The sequence below is a fragment of the Rhipicephalus microplus genome, chromosome 4 (assembly GCF_043290135.1).
Source record: "Rhipicephalus microplus isolate Deutch F79 chromosome 4, USDA_Rmic, whole genome shotgun sequence".
Classification (NCBI taxonomy): domain Eukaryota; kingdom Metazoa; phylum Arthropoda; class Arachnida; order Ixodida; family Ixodidae; genus Rhipicephalus; species Rhipicephalus microplus.
In genome coordinates this window covers 9,103,492-9,125,817 of record NC_134703.1, presented here as the reverse complement: position 1 = coordinate 9,125,817, position 22,326 = coordinate 9,103,492, and the positions used below count along the sequence as shown (strand labels likewise).

The window sequence follows — 22,326 nt, the reverse complement described above, 5'->3', positions numbered from 1 at the left end:
ATGCTAGGGTTACTGTATATGCTACCTTTAGGTAGCAGAGTTGCGCCACTGTTTTCCGGGCACTGCTCGCTCCACCTACAGGAGTTCAGCGCCCCTATTCGCCGAGCGCCATCACGTGGTCATAAGTGGTTCAAACGCACTGCGGAGAAGCCAACGCTACGCAGATTCCGGGCAGATCAAGTGGGGTTGACAACGGCTGTTGTCATTCTCGCCGCACGTTTTCGGTAATGTATACATGCTGACTGTTGGTCACGAGAAATACGGTAGCAAATTCATTCTGTGTTGAATTGTACTTCGTAGAGCCCATGCGAATAAACGCCAGTGCAGCGGGTGTTGCTATAGAAAGATTAGTGTTCACTCGGAAGGAATAAACGCTTGGCCATTGCCGTCAGCCGGATTTTCTCTTGGTGGTGCAAACCACTGTAGCATTGCGACTTAGGGAGAGCGAGAGCACTAGTCTAGCTTGGGTGAGGGCAAGTGCTGTTGTGCTTTGAGGGGGACAAGGGCCCCTTTTACACTTCTCTGCCGACGTCCATGCTCTTAGCTTCTTTTTTTTTTTTATCTGTCCACGGCACTGCAAAACTTGCTCTATTTGTATTAACCACAGATGCAGTTGTGAATACGTTATATATACAGAGCTGACCAGCGTGTGTCAGCTGCATACGTCAAAATTACTCTGGCGGTTAAAACGCTAAATATAAAGAGAGATTGTAAACTAGAACTATTTGAATCGGCAAGGTGTTGCTGCTACAGCGTGAATTGATTGCAGCTTCGAAACCTTAATCGAAAAGAATGTTGGACACGACAGTGTTGTTGAACGACGATTCACATCAATTGTCGTGAGCCGCGATTGTAATACGATCGTAATACGACATGCGCGCCTAACGTGAGTGTAGCACGGCCACTCTCGATCGCTATCCAGCTCGGTTCAGTTGAAGACGACAAAACTTTGGCTGGTTAACTCACACAGTTAACAAATGAGCCCAACGCGATGAAAATATTCGATCCCTGCCTCGATAGCGATCAAGAGTGAAAAATAATTTTGTATATGTAAATGGGAAAAACAGTGCAAAAGAAGCCGAAGCTATTGTGTGGCTGGTTCAATGAGCTGACGCCGCACGTTATTTTTTTCATTATTACTTACCAAAAGCGTACATATAAAATCAATGCTTCCAGGCGTGAGCAAAGCAACTGAGTTTGTCTCGTACCATCATAAAAAATATAAAGAAAAGAAAGAAAAAAAGAAAGCAACGCTGTAAGCGCAAGCGCTGCTCCTACGTGGGTGGTGAGGGTCTTTCCCGCAAGACATTTGAACCCAAGCTGGCGCACCTTGGCGCAACTCTGCTACCTAAAGGTAGCATATACAGTAACTCTAGTGAATACCACACTGGCAAACGCCCCGCTATATATACACACCTACTGATATCTCTCCACATGCACGCGAAATAAGAGGTGCTATTAAGCGGCTCCGGCGAGACATTAAATGGTCACTGCGCAATGGAGGCACACATCTAGGCACAACGCCGGCGCCAGAGCGTCTGCAGCTGAGGGGCACGACACCGCATCGAGAATGGGTCGCTTACCACTACTGTATTTTCAGGCTGTACTGCTCATGGGCTTCAGCTCGTGGTCTCCTGATTCTTGGCAGCAGTGCCAATCAGAACCAGCTTCGTTCCAGTCGACATCGTTCTGTGCACAGCTACGTTTGGACGGAAACAGTTCCCTCGTCTGGCTACCGGTATCGTCAACTGATATCGTCACCGCCGCCGGTTATAAGCGCCCGCCTACAACTGTTTCCTTTGGGCACGACACCGCATCGAGAATGGGTCGCTTACCACTACTGTATTTTCAGGTTAGTTACCTTGAGTGTGCTGTTTGTGTGAAGAGCGACAATCGTTTTTTTGATTGCGGTGTCGTGCCCAGCGACATTGTTCGATTCTGTGAGGCGAGCATGCTGTCTTCCGACACGCCTGTGCCATGCTCTGATTGAACTGTTGCTCATCGTTTGTGGCGATGTCGAGATGAACCCTGGGCCTACCTTGGAAAACAAGGTCGCCACAGTTTTGGAGGTTGTCGGCAGGCTTGAGGCTGGGCAGGCCATAATACTCAGTGAATTGAAAAGTGTTCGGGAAAGGCAAGATGTGGCTTACCAGCAGATTAAGCAATTGGCGGAAAGAGTTACTGCCTTGGAAACCGCAAAGAATGCAGTTGATTCCACTGTACTCGATTCTGTGCCTAATGAGTCTGCGCAATATTACTGATAGGCTACAGTCTATAACGATGAGATGTGATGACGCGGAAAACAGGCAACCGCGGGACAATCTGCTCTTTTTTGGTATAGATGACGAAGACGAAGAAAATTGGGCAACATCCGAGGAAAAAATAATAACTTTCTTTTCTCAAAAAATTGGCATCCCACTAACAAACGACCACTTTGAACGGGTACATAGACTAGGAAAGTACAAGACTGATAAGCAGCGGGCAATCATAGCTAAAATGAGTTCCTTTAAAAACAAACAAAAAGTTCTTTCTGCCGCGCATAAACTAAAGGGTACCGACTTTTCGATTGGTGAGGACTTCTCGCCATCTACACGTTATTGTAGGAAAAAGTTAATTGAATTCACCAAACGCTTAAAGAAGCCAATAAAGTTGTCAGTGGACAAACTGCGCATTGATGACGAGACCTACATGTATGATCACGCAACGGATTCCGTTGTACTTCACAAAACATAGCAAAGAAAGCATGCACACGCAACGGAACCTAAGTGTTCAGATTACTATAACAAGTCACCATTCATGCAGTTATGTTTTACTAACATATGCAGCCTTATACCCAAATGCGATCAGCTTTGCTCGTTCTTAGAAGATAGTAACCCTGACATTTTAGCAATAACAGAGACTTGGCTTCATTCTGATATACCCGACCACGAGCTTCTCCCCGATAACAGCGCCTACAACATATTTAGGCATGACCGCGATAAAAAAAGAGGCGGTGGCGTTCTACTAGCTATTGAAAAAACACTTTCATCCTTTTGCGTCAATATAGACTCCACTATTGAAATTGTATGGGCTGCATGCATCACATCAGCAACAAAAATATTGATAGGTGTCTGCTATCACCCTCCCGACTCGGATAACTCGTTTGTAGAAGAGCTGCGCAAAAGCGTTGATTCCGCAATTCGGCAATGCTCTCCTGATAATATATACTTACTCGGCGACTTTAATTTTCCCCAGATTGATTGGTCTCTCCTAACTTCTACCTGCCACGAAGCATTGGAATTTGTAAGCCTAACCCTAGATTATAACCTGTTTCAAGTTGTCAAGGAACCGACTCGTGGTACGAACATTTTAGACTTAATTTTAACTAACGCTCATGAGACTGTTAGTTCTATTCTGCACGTAGATGGTTTCAGTGACCATAAGCTACTTCAAATAACACTTAGCCTCCCAACCCACGTATTACATAGCACTGTTAAAAAAATTCGGGACTATAACAGAGGTAATTACGAAGGTATAAATGATGAATTGGAGGCTTTTTACGATCAGGTTTTTCTTCCATCTTTCCCGTACCGATCAGTCAACGAAAACTGGATTCTCTTCAAAAACAAAACCAGTTTGGTTGATAAATATATTCCCCTAATTTCTATCTCTAACGACCATAAAAATCCCTGGTTTAACAAAACGCTTAAGTCTCATAGATCAAGGAAGAAAGCGGCTCTACAAAATTGCAAAACGCACTTCGAGCCCTTCAGATTGAGAAAAGTACAAGGGTTCTTTGAAAAAGTACTGCTCTCTTGTAAGCAAAGCGAAATCTAAATATTTTACACACGATTTGCCTTCTATGTTAAATACTAATCCGAAAAAATTCTGGCAAGTAATTTCCCCTCACAATGCTACCACATCTGTCAGTATACAAGATGCTAACCATATGCCTCTATCAGATGTAGATAGCGCTTCAGTGTTGAACTCATTTTTTTCATCTGTGTTCACGTGTGAAGATCATTCCAGAGTGCCAGAAGTTCCCGAGTTTGATTTTACATTAATGGAACCTATTGCCGTCAGCACTGAAGGAATTGTGAATCTTATTGGAAAACTTAAATTATCAACTTCTTCAGGCATTGACATTAATTCCAAGGTGCTCAAAAACACGTCATTATGCTCAAGTAAAATCCTGTACCACATCTTCACGCAATCTTTATCAACAGGACAACTGCCGGCTGATTGGAAAATAGGTAAAGTAGTTCCCTTATTTAAAAGTGGCAATAGATACTCACCAGAAAATTATCGCCCAATATCACTAACATGCATTTGCTGCAAGATGCTTGAGCATATCATTTCTTCGCACGTTTATTGTCATTTGGAAACCAATAAATTTTTTTTTTTGAGAATCAGCATGGATTTAGGCGAGGTTTTTCTTGCGACACCCAATTACTAGAATTTACCACTGATCTTCACTTCAATATGGATAATAATTTACAAACTGACTGCATTTTCCTAGATTTTTCTAAAGCATTCGACCGCGTACCTCATTCCCGTCTGATTTCAAAGTTAACAGAACTTCGTTTAGATTCGCTAACCTTATCATGGATCCGTAACCTTTTGTCTTTTCGAAAGCAGTTCACTCTGGTTAATACCTCTTCCTCTCCAATTTGCGATGTCACCTCCGGAGTGCCTCAGGGGCCACTACTTTTTCTAATCTACATTAATGATCTTCCAACTAATATTTCTTCGTCAATACGGCTTTTTGTTGACGATTGCATTCTATACCGTTCTATAACTAGTACTGATGACCACCTTGCCCTCCAAAAAGACCTTAATCTCATTACCAACTGTTGTGGTGCATGGCAAATGACTTTAAATTTATCAAAATGTAATGTAATATCCTTTAGTCGAAAAAAATTAACTGTTGAATTTGATTACTCCATAAATAATTCCAACGTGTCACGGTCGTCTTCGTATAAGTACCTCGGCGTTCACTTCACTTCTAATCTTACTTGGGGGGCACATGTAACCTACATATCTGCAAACGCATCAAGAACACTGGGATACTTACGTCGAAACCTACGAAACGCGCCAAATAACGTCCGCAAACAAGCTTACTTAACCTTTCTTCGCCAACAGCTGGAATTTGCATCACCCATATGGTCCCCCTTCCAAGCATATCTCATTAACCAGCTAGAAGCTGTGCAAAACAGGGCGGCACGGTTCATTTCACGTATTTACAGTCGCCCCTCGAGCGTCACACAAATAAAACGTGACCTTTCATTACAGCATCTAGACATACGGCGCACAGTTGCCCTCCTGTCTTTGCTTCATAAATATATTCACGCGTCCAGGCCACCACCCTTCCGACTAACGGCACCATTGCGCGTGTCTAAACGACTTCACAATCAGCGAAGCATCACACGCATCTTTGGAAAAACAAAATCATTCAATTCATCAGCTTTGCCTCGCGCCATAGCACTCTGGAATGAACTACCCGACGTCATTGTCAATCTAACTAATCATGAAAATTTTCGCGAGCAATTAATGATACATCTATCTCAATAGCATTGTATAACCTCTTTGAATTCTGTTTTTGTTCTTTGTTCATTTTTGCGGCTGGGAAATTCTTGTTGTTGCTTAATTGAAGCCCCTCTTTGTCGTTTGTGCAACCACTGTTATTAGTTCCAATGTTATTATTTGCTTTGTATTTTTATTAGTTATTAGTTATTAGTTGCTCTGTAGTTGCTTTGCTTTGTAGTTGCTTTGTATTGTGACAGAGGTATCACCCACTATAGCATTCTTTCCTATGTACCCCCTTACTCTATGCTCCGTAATAGAGCCTGTAAGGTATTTTTAAATAAATAAATAAATAAATAAATAGATATGACGTCACTACTTTTTATTACGCAGATCAGAGAGGAGCGTGGCGGTGGTAGTGGCTTCAGCGCGTCAGCTGTGCGCTGAGTGACGTCACTGCTCTTCGCTCATGCACAGCCCTGTTCTCGTTAAGCCACGTGAAACTTCTGAACCTCGGCCCAGTGCAGCTCTTGCTTGAAAACTCTCGCAATATGACTATGTAAAGCGACGAAAGAAAACTTAAGGAAACAATTCAATAATCAAGTGATAAAATGGATAAATGTGGAATACATGTTGGCAGCCTGTAACAACTTAAGCTTGTTTTATCAGCCAAGAAAACTGCTTACATAAACCACTGTTAAAAAAAATAAGTGGAAGCATGCTTTTGATCAGAAAACCAGAACAAATGAGGCCTCCTCGGGATTGATACATCCAATTGGGGATTGGAGTCGGCGCGCCCTGGAGGGCAATCGTTTCAACGAAAGGGAAGCAGGAAACACAGCAAACAAAGCGGAGGCGTTTACGCGAAAAGAGGTTGACGTGGTGACAGGCTTCTGTGAAGTGAGCGCCACGACGAATACAAAAACAGTGCTTTAGGCCCGAGCGAAGGAAACCTACGCATGAGCAGGCCTCCAGAGATATCGCACTGAGGACCGTCAGTGAGATCGCGTGATGATCGCGTGAGGATCATCAGTGAGGACCGTCAGTGAGACCTTGAGCGAACGATTTCTATTTATTGCCATCACTATAAGAAAATGATCGATTAATGTGAGGTTTAACGCCCCAAAACTACCATATGATTATGCGAGACGCCGAAGTGGAGGGCTCCGGAAATTTCGACCACCTGCGGTTCTTAGGTACACGCACATCTGAGCACACCGGCCTACACCATTGTTGTCTCCATCGAAAATGCAGCCGCCGCAGCCGGGATTCAATCCCGCGACCTGCGGGTCAGCCACTGGACCACCGCGGCAGAGCGTTGTTATACAAAAACTAGCGATTGGTTGGTACCCTTCTACCGGGGCTCAAAGGCTCCGGTGTTTTTTCATGTAGCTTTTCCTGCAGTTTGTTGTCGATAACGTTAATACCTCGTCGTCTTTTGCCCGTTACATTTCCATCTCCGCCTTCACTCGCCAGACCTCGACGCAAGAAATGCGTAACACATCTCCTAGCCTGACTTACCTTCCGGTGGCATCTCACCATCTCCATACAAAGTGAAACCAGTCACCCCCTCACCCTCCGGACTCAATCTGACGACTCCTGCTCGTAGCTCGTAGCCGCAGCACGAAAATTGAGATCCGAGATACCTTCGGCGTCGATCGATCGCATCGAAGGCCTCTCCTACTACTCCTCCTCCCACCCACAGTGTGCCAGCGCTCACTGCAATTCTCTAGCGAGATGTGTGGGTTGAAGCCCTGCGCTGACGTCTCTTTGTCGTCTCATTCGGAAAAGGACGCCGCACACTAAATATTAGTGCAGGTTCATCAAGCAACCCAATCATATCCTCGATCAGTCAGGCAGAGGGAAATAAAGTCACTCCTTTTGTTCGTGTACCTCGAAAACCGAACTAAATCGATTTATCGAGGAATCGTTCTTGAGCGCTGCTTTCGTTAACCCGCCTGAAAACAAGCCATGCCGTAACATAGCAGCCTCTACGAATGTTAGTGGAGCACCTACTCTATTTTAACGTGATTTCGGTTTCGGCGTCCTTGGTTGTGAGCGAAAATTCCGGTATCAGCGTCGGTGTCGTTGGTTGTGAGCAAAAAATTATCATCTTATGCGTGACCGAAAAATTGAGAATGATGCAAATAAAAAAAATAAATGATAAAAGAACTCTGGAGCAAAGTGGGGACTGAACCAGGGTTGTTTAGGTCGAAGTGGAGATCGAACTTGAGTCAATTGCGTAACAAGTGGGTGTTCTATCACTGAGCCACGCCTCTCCTTTTGAAAACAGTGAAAAGAACTTCCTCTGCTTCGAAATGCAGTGAAAGTAGCTTTCATTTTTAATAAACGCACGCGACCTGCATATATGCTTTGCAATGCAACAGAAAATACTGCATTAATAATGCTTGGTACAAGCATACATTGCCAACGGATGTCCGAATATGTGATTGGCATAATGGCTCCACGGTTGAAAGATGGTATCTCACTACAAAAGACACACACGCTTTTGTGCCCATTCCCTTAAGGATAGTGGACGCATAACAATTTCGAAAAGCTTTATGCACTATGTGGTTAAAATACGCACCTGAAACAGGATGTCACGATCGCGCTCATGCTTTAGGGTCACTATCGCGCTCAAGCTTTAAGGTCTCCTAATTTTTACCAATGCCAGCCAGATGAGCCCAATGTAGCTCTTCACCACCTTTTCCTCAAGCCCATCACCTAGCCTTCGCCTGTGCTTTGCGGTCATGGGGAAGAGAGCCCTTCATGTAGTGCCTCCAGACGGGAATAATATAAAGTTATCTTGTGTTCAGTTGTGCACAGATTCGTAGGGCGGCGTCTTGCATTCCTCGTTAACACAATGTTGGCGGTCACGCTTACTCTGTAAGTGATACGGTGTTTTCAGATAGCGTGCCACCGTTCGTGGCGCTATGCGGGTAACAATGAGGACACGGCACCGTGAGGCCACTGCATAAATAGCGTTGTGAGGTGGCACTGGCACTGCTTGCTGCCACAAAAAAGGATCACGAAGAAACAAATCTGACGGACTCATGATATTGAAGAGGGACACACGTCTATCGCGTTTCCGTGAAAAATCACTCGAAAGCGCGTGTGATGCAAGCATCCCTACTCCTCCTTTGGCGTCGCATCACGACAACTCTATGAACAAAAGAGGAACGACAGCTCCCGTTGAAGAGACCCAAGCCAGGTAAACCTGTTTGCATAGACAATCTACGTCCTGTATTTCTTACGTCATGCGCAGGCAAAGTCACGTAGAAAGCCACACAGCTCCTCCTAACAGAATATATAGAGGAACAACGTATTCTTCCTGACACTATGTTTGGTTTCCGACAGCATCTTTTGGTTCAAGACATTTTTTTACAGCTCAAGCATGAGATAATCGACCTAATCATCCCATCTGCATGAGGACAAGAAAAAGGCCATTCTAGCAATGGGATATTTAAAAAAACCTTCGATAACGTAAGGCACCACACCATCACGACAAACTTGGTCGAAATTGGCTGTGGACCAAGAATATATACATACGTTAATGCTTTTTTTTAGAAAGATGAACGGCTACAATACACATAGGTGATCTATCTTGACAACCATGGGTAACCATGGCACCCCCCCCCAAGGCGCAGTGATATCCCCACTCTTATTTAATATTGTCGTCCTTAAACTACCGCGTGCCTTGCAACAAATTTCGGGGATCCACCACGCCCCGTACGCAGACGATGTGACCATACGATATTAGGAGTCACTACAACCTCCATCGGCGGAGACTCTCAGTTCATTGGTAACGCCGTGGGCCTAAAGTGCTCACCTTCGAAGTCAGAATCGTACGTTGAGGAAGTCGGAAACATGTAAATCCCAGGAGCATCCTTTAACAGCAAGGGAAACAACGCGATGCCACTTCAGAAACTTGGGAATCTCACGCATAATTAGCAGGATTGCCAACAAGCACAGGAACTGGACCTACTGCGCCAGTTTCAAACTATTATGGTCAGCCTGGTAACATACAGCTATCCTCTGAATAACCAGAACATATGAACGAAAAATCGGCCCCGAGTTGCGCGATACACTTCAAAAGGCTTTGAACCTCCCTCGGTGCACATTCGCAGAACGACTCCAACAACTCATAATTCACAACACCGCAGCAGAGTTACTCAAAGCTCACCTCAAAAATCAAATAATCAGACTAGCCTTCTTCAGAACTGCTATGACGGTGCCTGCTAAGCTGAACATCACACCACCAACGCATGTCAGGAACAAGCACAGGCTGCCGGAGGCTTGGCGGAAAGGCATCATCATCAAGACTCTTCCTCGGTATATGAGCCCCACATTCCATGCAGGCAGGCGCGAAGCCAGAGCCAAGGCCTATGATAAATGCTCCGACGACGAGAGCGCCTTTTTTGTGGACGCCGCCCTGTTACATACAGGAAAATGCATGGTGGCAGTAGTAAACAGAGGGCTATGTGTCGACTGCATATCTACCACACAGGATGATGTCACAAGCATAGAGGAGGTCGCTATCGCCCTCGCGCTCAGAAACCCATCGTCCACATTCGTCCTTACGGACTCAATGGCAGCCTATTGTAACTACCTTAAAGGCAAAATCAGTCCTCTATCATACAGAATACGTTTTACAAGCAACAGGCGGTCATTCTGAGGCAAAATGGAAACAAGTTATATGGATACCTGACCACTGTGAAGTCAGAGGCAACGAACTAGCTCATGTCTCCGCCCGCGATCTTTTACCTCGCAACTCCAACTTCAGCGCATGGACTCCAGTTTTTCCAGATCAGACGGCCCACCTGACCACATACACTGAACAATGACAAAACCAAGAGCTTGCTCGGAGAATATATCCCCCACAACATCCTCCACTCAGTAAAGCTGCACGGGTGTCCTGGCGTCTCGTTGTCGTATCCCAACCTACACGTACTGTCCAAAATAGACTCTGACAAGTGCCCATCACCCACATGTAGGCTATGCAACACTAATCTAGCTACACTCTATCAAATAGCATGAGGGTGCCACAGAAACACATCTAGAACAGATGGATTTAAGGATTTCAGCAGAGATGGGCGGGACGCGGCCCTTGTAAAGGTAAGGAAGTTGATGATGGCATGCCAACGCTGCCACCAGTTGTTAAGAGCTCGAGGTCGATGGCAGGTACGGCGGGTTTTTTGTTGGGGTAGCTGGCACCCCGCCGTCATCCACATAGCAGATCTCCACCAGTGAGGAGACGCGTGCGTAAGAGAAGTAGAACGAAGACTTATTTACATTATAGATGAAATATAGGAATTGTACAGAGATTCAAAAGATCCCGCATTATGTACAACAGAGATTCAGTTCATGATTCCGCCCATGATTCAGCTCAAAATTCAGCTCCAGGCAATCCAAACGCTCGATCCCGGTGAATGGCTTTTTTGACACGTTCCCACGCTTCCGGGTTGTCGGTGCATTGAAATGGCCTCGCGTAGATGACAAAAGCCGAGTCAAGAGGTTGACCTAATGAGACCCGCCACATTGGTACCATCCCTCCCCCCCCCTCTCGCTGTTCGAGCCCGTTCAACAAAAGGCTTGTCCTGCGAAGCTTTCGTCGAGACCCGATTGCTTCTTGGAACATATACAGGACAGCGTCTTGCAGACTGGGCGCCGATGGGGTTGAAAGCCTCCCTAGTAGACCGGCGTACGCACAATGGCGTCTGCCTAGACGAATCGCCTGGCCATACCTAACACCCTGCCCAGCCCGGACCGGGGGGTCCAAGAGGCCCTAGTAGCCCACGCAAGGACCGGGACGCAAGCCAATGGGGTCCCGTACTAGGGACTCTACTCATTGTTCAAAAGGTGTAATAAAGCTTTTCATCATCATCTTCCCGTTGAAGAGCACGCGTTTGCACTAGCATTGAATGAAATAAAGGAGGTGTTGGTCGGTAGATAAAAGATTACAACTAATTAGCAGTTAGTAAAGTTGCTACAGTTGCTGAACTTCCATCCAATCATGCTGTTTGCAAATGTCTTCGCGATTTATTCCAACCATACCTATCCTATCCTTTTATTCCCTTCTCTACCCCCCATTCCTCGTGAGCTACTGTTGAGGTGTCCTCCCCCGAGAGACAGTTACTGGGCTCACTTTTCTCTTCATTTAAAATCACTTCCCCCCAAACGCGAGCCGCACGAAGGTCAGACACGCTCGCAGCGCCATAGCGTCTTGTCGCGTAACTATTGTTTAAATATTTTTACGATTTCAAATGTTAAACTAAACACCCAAAGTGACATGAAGTAAAATACTTTTATTAAATCAATTTAAGTATTATGACAATTATCAACACAAAACCAAAAAAAGCTTTTTGGTATGCGCTGCACTTGCGACTGAAACCACCACCGACGATGCCAAGCAATCGAGACGGCCGGTCATTGTCCTACAAGCGCGACAACCGAACAACGGTGTAACGTCTAACTGTATGTAACATTTAGCTTGTACGTGTACTTCCTTAGGTTAACGAGTTACCGGATACCGGTTTGCGTTTACCGTCTTACCGTAACGGTTGTCTTCCAACGTTTTGAGCTTCTCATACGTAAACGTGTATGCCTATCCGTCTTCGCAAGCCATAAATGGTGATGCTAGCTGCATTTAAACTGCATTTAACTTACATATGATTGAATCATCATTGCGGCAAAATCACGAGACCTTTTTTTTTATCGTGTACAGTATCCTGGTATACGCAAAAAAGTGAAAAATACAAGGCGACTGTAACGATGGCGTAGACATCTTGTGACACTTCGTGCAACCACAGTCGTGAACATGTTGACTTACGCGTAATGTTTTTGAGGGGAAAATTATTTTTAAAAAGTAACTGATTTGTAATAACGCCACTGCGCGGTTTTGCACCAGACGTACAATGCACAATGTTTCTGCAATAGCAGTGTTGTGATTGCCTAATTCGCTATGGCCACACTAGATGGCGCCACCTATTCAGCTGGTCGGGGGCTGGCGTATTTTTGGTTTCTATGTTTCAGGGCATTCTAGCTTTGGTAAACTGGCTTAAGCAATGTAATCACTATAGGAGCTCGCACTTTGGCTTATTTTAACTCGACAGCTAGAGTATCCGAAGTGTGGACACCGAGATTTCCTGCAAAGGTGGGCCTTATACGGCCGGTTCATGCTGTCCGAGATTTTGCGCGTTTGTGCCATCATATTTTTATAGTGGCTAGCCACTGTAATGTTTGTGCTTGAAACATAAAAATCAAAGTGGTGGCGCTGGCCAGCCTAGGCTTTGCTCGCCGGGAAGGCGGATGACGTCACGGGTAACATGATGCGCCATTATGTGCACCAGCAGGAGGCCAATGGTGGCAGCGTTGTTTATGGCCGCGCGAACGCGTGGCCCCAACGATCTTGCACCGCATCTGTTTGAGGTTTCGCGCATGTGCAATGCCGCCGCTCCAACGTCCTGGGTACCCAAGGGGCTTGCGTACCGACGACGTAGGGGCGGTGGTATTGCGCATGCGAGAAACCCTAAACGAATGCGGCGAAAGATCGCTGGGGCCACGCGTCCGCGCGGCCATAAACAACGCTGCCATCACTGGCCTCCTAGCGGAGATAAGCTGCCCTGGCGCACATGATGGCGCATCATGTTACCCGTGACGTCACCCGCTTCACGGCGACCATAGCCTAGGCTGGCCAGCGCCACCACTTTGACTTTTATGTTTCAAGCACAAATATTACAGTGGCTAGCCACTATACAAATATTTTATTTTATTTATTTAATAATACTGTCAACCCTCCAAGAGGGTCATAACAGAGAGGACAATACAATTACATATATAAAAAATGTACAAGGTACATAAAGTTGCGTAACACTCGGCACTTCACAATGAAAACAGGTATTTCATTAATAACAATTCAGAATTCAAAATAACAATTCAAAATTCACTGACATATTACAAAATAATGGACATGAGGTCGCTTACATCAAACTCAACAATCTCGTAAGTGTGCCTCTACAGCATTTTCGAAGTCGGTGACATTGTTTAAAACAACAATTGCGTTTGGTAGTTTGTTCCACATTTCTACGACATCCGGGAAGAAAGAATATCGAAACATGTCAGTATTTGTTTGGTATGGTTTTATGACGCAATCGTGGTTAGTTCGGGGATTTATTTTGCCTGGGGGGTGTAAATATTTGAACTTATCAATCTTAAGTTGATCGTGAATTATTTGGAAGAATACCTTCAGCCTATATTTTTTTCTCCGCAGTTCAAGAGTATCTAAGTTGCATCTCTGTAACATCAGCGTGACCGATTCCTTTCTTCGGTATGTTGAACAAATAAAACGCGCCGCCAGTCTTTGTATTCTTTCCAGCTTCTTCTTAAGGGTCGCTTGATGGGGACTCCAAACAACGGCTGAGTATTCTAGTATCGTCCTAATGAAGGTGGTGTATGCAATATGTTTTACGTTTTAAATATGATGGCACAATATGTTTTAAATATGATGGCACAAAGGCGCAAAATCTCGGACAGCATGAACCGGCCGCCTTGTATGGCCCACCTTTGCAGGAACTCTCGGTGTCCACACTGCGGATACTCTAGCTGTCGATTTAAAATAAGCCAAAGTGCGATCTCCAATAGCGATTACGATGCTTCAGCCAGATTACCAAAGCTAGAATGGCCTGAAACATAGAAACCAAAAATATGCCAACCCCCCTCCTGCTGAACAGGTGGCGCCATCTAGCGCTGTCATAGCGAACCAGGCAATCACAACATTTCTGCAGAAACATCGTGCATTGTACGTCTGGTGCGAAATACGAGTGGAGCGCCGCGTATTGCCGCAGAGGCTGGCAAGCGTGTGCAATGTCATTTCTGGCCCGCTTTTGGACTACGCATGCAGTAGGGATTGTGCACAGGGTTGCTTTTGGGCTTGTCATGCTTGGCTCAATTCATTGGAGTAAGGTAGAAACAGACTACAGCTGTAGTTGGGAAGAGTAGTTACACTTTGAAGTATTTTTAGTTGTCCAGTGCCCATCGCAGCTACCGTGCAATTAACTCAGTTATTGTCATTATTACCGTTATTGTCTTCTAATGCTTTAGTTGCTGCAAGTGTACCCGGATTCTCATTTATTCCTCTATCGAGGGTGTTAAATCGGTGGATGAGGTATGACTCATTGTTCACGTTCTCGGTCTGATTTAAATTCCGTTTCTAAGAGTATTGCTCATAGTTTGTCGAATGCATGGTCGGGAAGGTTGAGATGTTTTTATACAGGTAGACTTGGTGCTGATTTCACGTGGGCTCTGATTATTCAAACGAATCCTAAATGGTGTTTCTGTTTGTCCGATGTAATGCGTACTGTACACGTTGTGTTCGAGCAGGTATATCACATTAGAAGAATCGCATGTTAGATTTCCTCGTATGTTAATCAAAAACTTGGATTGTGTGCTGTTTGCTTTGTCTGTTTCTCACATCGTTTTACATACAAGACTTCGTGACTTTAAATTAGGTGGCCATGAATTATTAGGGGGTGAAGTATTAATTTGAGGGTGGACAAGTGCGTCTTTGAGGTTGCTTGGTCGTCGGTAAACGACGCCAGGAGCGGATGGGAAGGCGCGTTTCAGACATTCACTTTGTTTCAGAATGTTTTAATGTAATTTAAAAAAATTGTTTACATTGGGGAGGTTTGTGCTGTAAGTTAGGCACAGGTTTGTACGTTGCGACTCTTCTTGCGGTAGTCTCTTCATAAGTCATCACGCTTCAGTTTTCTCGCTTTCTGAACGGCGTTATCAATTGCATGTTGGAGGGGGGGGGGCTATTTTTGTTTATTGAGCATAAGTTTAGCCACTGTGAGCTCGTGTCAAAATCAGCGTCTCTTGAGCAGATTCGTATAAAGCGGTGAACCTGGCTGTATGAAATACTGTTTTTACGGTGGGAAGGGTGATCGCTTTGGTAATGAACGTATTGTTGTCGGTATGTTCGTTTGCGATAAAGGGTTGTAGAAAGCTTGCCTTGTTTTATCGTTATGGTAGCATTAAGAAAAATTACGGTTGCCTGCGAGTAGGTGTGTAGGAAGTGTATGTTCGGATGTACAGCGTTGTAAGTGTCGATAAAGTTGAGAAGTTCATCCTCGCTGTGATTTGATTGATATGTGGGGTTTAACGTCCCAAAACCACCGTTTGATTATGAGAGACGCCGTAGTGGAGGGCTTCGGAAATTTCGACCCCCTGGGGTTCTTTAACGTGCACCCAAATCTGAGCACACGGGCCTACAACATTTCCGCCTCCATCGGAAATGCAGCCGCCGCAGCCGGGATTCGAACCCACGACCTGCGTGTCAGCAGCCGAGTACCTTAGCCACCAGACCACCGTGGCAGGGCATCCTCGCTGTGGCTCCAAACAAGAAAGATGTCGTTTATGTATCTTCTATATAAGAGTGGTTTCGAGGACTTTTGTTCAAGATTCTAGCTCAAGATTCTAGCTTTCCCATAAATATTTTGGCATAATTGGGTGTCATTTTGGTACCCATAGAGGTCCCGCTAATTTGTCAAAAATACTCTTGAACAAACTCAAATAAATTTAATTCTAGGACCATCCTCGTCAATGTTGCAATGGTATAAAAATCTGGGGTGTCAGGTTGTCTATGGTCTGTGTACATGTTTTTAATGCAGCTACGCCATCATCGCGATAAATATTTGTATAAAATGAGGACACATCAAGAGCAACCAAGTACAAGTTTTCCGGCACACACAGACGTGCAATGTCTCGAACAAAATGTGCGGTGCCTTTTATGTACGACGCGAGTAGTGACAAGGTGCTCGCAAGTGTCACACGAATTCCAAGTGCAGTCCCTGCACTGAGGAAACCACCCTCGTGCTGAGCGGCATATTTCTTCGTGTCATTCAAGAATGCTATATATTCTTCAATAAATGCCGCACTCTTGGACTTCTCCCTAGGTCCCTTTGAGGGTATTCAAGATGTCATCACAAAAATTAATCGTTCCATAAGTTGCACGAATTGCTCTGTTGGTTGAAATGAACGATAAGCCTTGTCCAACTTGTCTTCGTAAAAAAAAGCCCTTTCAATACTTTTTCACTGAACAGCTGAAATTCTAAATGTAAACGCATTTTATAAAAAAAAAATTGGCTGCAAATGGACTAATGTCAAGTGTGGCATGACTTTCAATGTCAATGCGTCCTCGTCTAATTTCCATGCTTCTTTTATAACGCCAACAAGTGCATTGCCATTTGGAATCTGGAGTCCCTTAGAGACAAATGCATTCCGTATGCATTTGACAATGTGCGGAAAATCAGAAATGAAGTGTAGGCTTCTTGCTCCGTCTACGGGATGAGGAACCTCGCACTTCATTTCCCACGATGAAGCTGGAAAAACAATAATGCTGTTTGAATACCGAAGTTATTGCAAAGTAATAATGCAACAACACGTTGGCACCTTGTGAATAACTGGATCAAGCTAGTGCGAATTCTGCCGCACCACTTGAAGTGCCCACCTTTGATGCCAAATCGTTTCCAGAGGGAGCGATTCCAAGAAGCACCATCACTGACCCAAAAGTCGGGGAAGAGCCCAGCCTTTCAGCTAGTAGCGTGGCCTCCAGCAAAATTTTGGACAGTACAGGAACTTTAACATTTTCATGGGTAGCAAATACACCCAATATTTTGGTCCATTTTCCTGCAAAAGTGAGAGGCAGCACCAAAAAGAGTGAGTTGGGAGCAAAGTGCTGCTTTTAAGGCAAAACACCCGCATTCCTTATTGCTGTTCTGTAAAAAAATGACAAAACAAACAAGACAATATTATCTGGGGACACAACACTACGCGAAAATTTATGCAATGCTTGAGTGCTGAAACCTTTGTAGAATAGGTGTACCCACCTTGAAATGGCTGGAACATGACGACAAGGCCATGGTCACTTGTTGTAGACTTCGTAGAATATTCCGTAAATGAAGCAAGGTCCACAAAGCCAGTGAGCTCGCCAGATGGTTTTGCACTGATGTTTTCTGAAAGTTTTACTTCATCGAACGCAAGACCACCACGGCAACTAAACTTGTCTATGCCCTGTGTCTTCAGCTGCAGAGCTGAAATAATCTTAGAATTGAAGCCAAATGCACTCTTGAAACACTGCATATGCTTATCTAGGCAGCATTTACTCGGCAGTGTCATTATCTCCTGCCGCCTGATATGCTCGTATAGTCTGGGACTTCGCATATGCACAAGTATGCATTTTAGTATCTACAGCTTCTTACACTGCATGCCACGGCTTGATTTTCTGCGGGCGGCTTCAAAGCAGGCTTTCACGGCAAGGCGTTATTTGGGTGGAAGCCCACTAATCTTTCTTTCTAGAACAGAGTATGCAATGGAGTCGATCAAATGAAGTTCTGCAACACTCTTCTCGACGCTTGCGAGCTTTCTTCTTGTTCGCATTAATTGGAGAGGCTTCTTCGCACTGCATTGCCTGTAGGAACTTAGAGGTTTTTACTTAAGCCGGTATGACTTGTTCTGCACCAGCTTCTTGGTGTATTTACACCGTAAACAGAGCCTTCCGCGAGTTGAAGCTCCTATGCAGTTTTTTGCGAAGTTTCTGCCTCCAGTGCGAACACACTGGTCTGCGCGGACTGGCTCTATTTCAAATCCTGGGCATGGTATTATGCTATCAGCCCTTGTCAACGCAGCCACAGCCTCGTCAGCTGTTTTGACGCAAGCTTCCTCTACCTTTACGCTGCGACAGAACACACAGCAACGGTACCCAGCTGTATCGGCATGCACGTTATCTCTGCAGGGCGTGAAGATGTGCTTTATACATGAAGAGAGTCTAAACCAGTGGTGTTATGCCGCCCAAAGCATAACGCAGAAGAGTCATTTTGCAGCATCATTCAGTTGCCGAGCGCTGAAGGGAGTGGGATGTCGCTGAACGGGTGCCGTGTTGACTCTGGGCAGCTGTCATTCTCGGGTTCCTGATCAGCTTCGTCTTCCACGTGCTTGTTTCCAGCTCGGCGTTTTGATGCCGGAGTGGAACTCCCTACTAGATTCCTCTCTTTTCTTTTTTTCGGTATGCTCTTAGACATGTGGGAGGGTGCGTCTGGAAAAATAGTTGGGACGGCGTCCTCAGCAAGAGATGGCCGCTCACGATCTATCTCTACAAGCTCTCCATTATTGATGAGCTTGACGGTCCTCACAATGAACCGATCGTCAAAATGATGAGAACACACAACGCATGTCTCGTCCAGCACTCTGTCTTCTCGTTTTATGTTCCTCGCCCATTTTTCTCGACGAAGAGCGTCTGCCGGAGCACGGAACAGGAAAACTTTTTCGGCAAACGTTTTGTACCCGTCTTTGCACTGCGGCACGAAGCATGTCCTGCCTTTCTTAGCAGGCATATTCGAAAATACGAAGAAATCACGGTAATGTCATAGTTGATGTTCGGTGGACACATACCATGTAAGCCGCAATAGCGCAGAAAAGAGGCGTACGTTGACTCACCACGTCCAGAGACGAACAAAACTCGCGCTTACACACAACCAGGCACCAGCACAAGCAAACAATGATCGCAAGCGGCAGCGGGGCCAGATCGTCAGCGCGTCTCTAACTCGGATGAATGAATGAATGAATGAATGAATGAATGAATGAATGAATGAATGGATGAATGGATGAATGGATGTGGATGGATGGATGGATGGATGGATGGATGGATGGATGTGGATGGATGGATGGATGGATGGATGGATGGATGGATGGATGGATGGATGGATGGATGGATGGATGGACGGACGGACGGACGGACGGACGGACGGACGGACGGACGGACGGACGGACGGACGGACGGACGGATTGACGGATTGATGGATTGACGGATTGATGGATTGATGGATTGATGGATGGATGGCTGGATGGATGGATGGATGGATGGATATGGCTGTACCCTTTAGATCAGGCGGTGGTTAGCGCCACCATGTCGTAATAGCTAATGAATCAAAAACTAGATTTATTTTTTTTTCCTTAAATACTGAGGTTGAGGATTCGCACTTTGCAGTGAAGGGTCTATTTTCACTCGTGCCTTGATTTTAGCCACCAATCAGGCAACCTCCTTCTAATTAATTCTACCCGCTTAAAGTTTATTTGCCCTCACTGTCCCTAAACCCCAGAGCTTTCAAAAACTCTGCGCCATCATCCTGAACTATAGGGTGAAGCACTTTACAGAACATTACTAAGTGTTCGGCAGTTTCTTGTTCCTCTCCACACGCACTGCATACCGTCTTACCCCTTCGTATTTGGCCCGATATGTCTTGGTTCGCAATACTCCCGCCCTGGCCTCAAACAGTAGAGAACAACCTCGAGTATTATTATAGATTCTTTCCTTGGCAATTTCCTGCTTAAAAGTTCGATAGATCTCTAGTGCGGACATCTTAATCATACCAATTCTCCACATTTCGGTCTCAGCTTCCTTCACCTTCTTCGTAACTGATAACTCTTTTTGGTTTGGCCCCCTGCTGTTTTCCAAGTATTTACTAGTCAATTTTCTGGTTCGCTTCCGCCATTTTGTATCGACATTCTTCATGTACAAGTAGCTGAATACCTTCCTAGCCCAACGCTCCTTCCCAATTTCTCTCAATCGCTTTTCAAACTTTATCTTGCTGCTAGCTTCCCTGCCCTCAAATGATGTCCATCCCATATCACCTTGTACTCCCCGATTTGGTGTATTCCCGTGAGCTCCTAAAGCAAGCCTACCTATTCCACGTTGCTTAATTTCTAATCTTGCTTGAACTTCTGATTTCATGCACAAGACTGCATTGTCGAACCGCATTGCCAGGAACCATGACCCCTTTCCATATTCCTCTCACAACATCATACCTATTGTAATTCCACAGTGCCCTATTTTTCATGACTGCTGCATTCCAGTTACCTTTAGTTGTCACGTATATTTCGTGTTCCCTCAGATACGCGGTTCCATTGCTTATCCATACGCCCAGATATTTGTATTTCTTTGTTATCTTTAGCGTGACCTCCTGTATTCTAAGCTCACTACCTTCATTGTCATTCAAAATCATGACTGCTGATTTTTCCTTACTGAATCTGAAATCTAACCTATCTCCCTCATCACCGCAGATGTCCACCAATCTCTGCAAATCTTCCTTGTTGTCGCCCATAACACTATATCATCTGCGTAAATCAATGCTGGTAGTGCCTGTTCAATGAGTTTTACTTGTTTGACAAAAGAGAGGTTGAAGCCAAGTCCACTTCCCTCTAATTTGGCTTCTAATCCTTGTAGGTACATCATGAATAATAAGGGTGACAGGGGACACCCCTGCCTAAGCCCCCGTTTTAGCTCTGCAGGCTTGGATACCTGTTTTTCCCACTTTATAATAACCTTGTTACCTTCATAGATATCCTTTAATAGATTAGTGACTACATCTTCCACGCCTAGTGTGTACAGTATTCCCCACAATTCTTCTTGAACCACGCTATCGTACGCTCCCTTGATATCCGAAAATGCTAGCCACAGGGGCCTGTGTTCCTTTTCTGCTATTTCGATGCACTGCGTCAGTGAGAACAGATTGTCTTCCAACCTCCTGTGTTTCCGAAACCCATTCTGCAGTTCCCCCAGCGCCCCCTCATCCTTTATCCATGCCTGCAGTCTTTCCTTTATAATCTGCATCGCCAGTCTGTAGACCACTGATGTCACTGTTATAGGACGGTAGTTGTTTATGTCAGCTTTACCCTTCTACTTAGCGCAGTGCCGCCTAGCGGCGTTATAAAAACACGTTTCACAACGGCGACCCAAGAGGCGCCTGCTCACGACCCTAGCCCAACCCTTCTAGCCTTTTAGCTTCACCTATACTAAATTTGGCAGCACATGACGTGAACAGACGGCGAAGATAACTGACACGTCCAAACATGATAATCATGTCATGCGTATAACGTAAAAAATGACTACTACATGATGCGCTCATAGCGCTCTCGCGAATGTTTAGCTAGCTTCACATACACCAAATTCGGTATTTCTTTACATGAATAGACGACGAGTACAAATGCCAGGCGCAAACTAGATTATCATGACATGGAAGTCATGTACGGCAGAATTTAGGTCCACTTGGAAACGTTCTGCTGATTTTCAAGTGGTAATTCAATCTTCGTCATTCGCGCTTCGCATACCATCGATTCCCACTGTACGTGGGATTTACCAAGGTTTCTTAACATTCACACTATAATATTACCGATGTATGTTCTCGCCGTTCCTGAGTAGATATGAAGTGTATCCTTAGTGGTACATATCGCCCATGGGTATGTGCCACTGGTGATAAAGACTTGATATTTTCCCAGGAACGGTCAGAACATGCATGGGTAATTGAACGCGTGAGCATTGAGGTAATCCTCACAATGGCTGAGTTGACCGGACTAATGTAAAGTAAAAATGTCAGGGTCCCAGTAGGAATGAAACCCTATTGTTTCAGAAGGACTCGAGCACCTGCCTGTGGGTATGTATTTTACTAGTGATCGCGAGATCAACCAGACAGAGGCAGACGGACAGAGACACACACACACACACACACACACACACACACACACACACACACACACACACACACACACACACACACACACACACACACACACACACACACACACGCGCGCGCGCGCGCGCGCGCGCGCACAGATAAATAGATAGATAAATAGATAGATAAATAGATAGATAAATAGATAGATAAATAGATAGATAGATAAATAGATAGATAGATAAATAGATAGATAGATAAATAGATAGAGAGATAAATAGATAGATAGATAAATAGGTAAATAGATAGATATATAGATAGA

The 22,326-nt window shown here is 45.0% G+C and overlaps 1 protein-coding gene and 1 long non-coding RNA gene across 2 annotated transcripts in view; both read right to left on the bottom strand.

Annotated features, from left to right (window-relative positions):
* Positions 1-22,326, bottom strand: part of LOC119171523 (atrial natriuretic peptide receptor 1) — a 770,478-nt gene that overhangs the window by 413,779 nt on the left and 334,373 nt on the right. The gene's annotated exons all lie outside the window — the stretch shown is intronic.
* On the bottom strand, positions 17,137-17,578 carry LOC119171351 (uncharacterized). Its single transcript, XR_005109789.2, has 2 exons — positions 17,388-17,578; positions 17,137-17,187 (listed from the first exon to the last, which is right to left on the bottom strand). It is a non-coding gene; the product is annotated as an uncharacterized LOC119171351 (long non-coding RNA).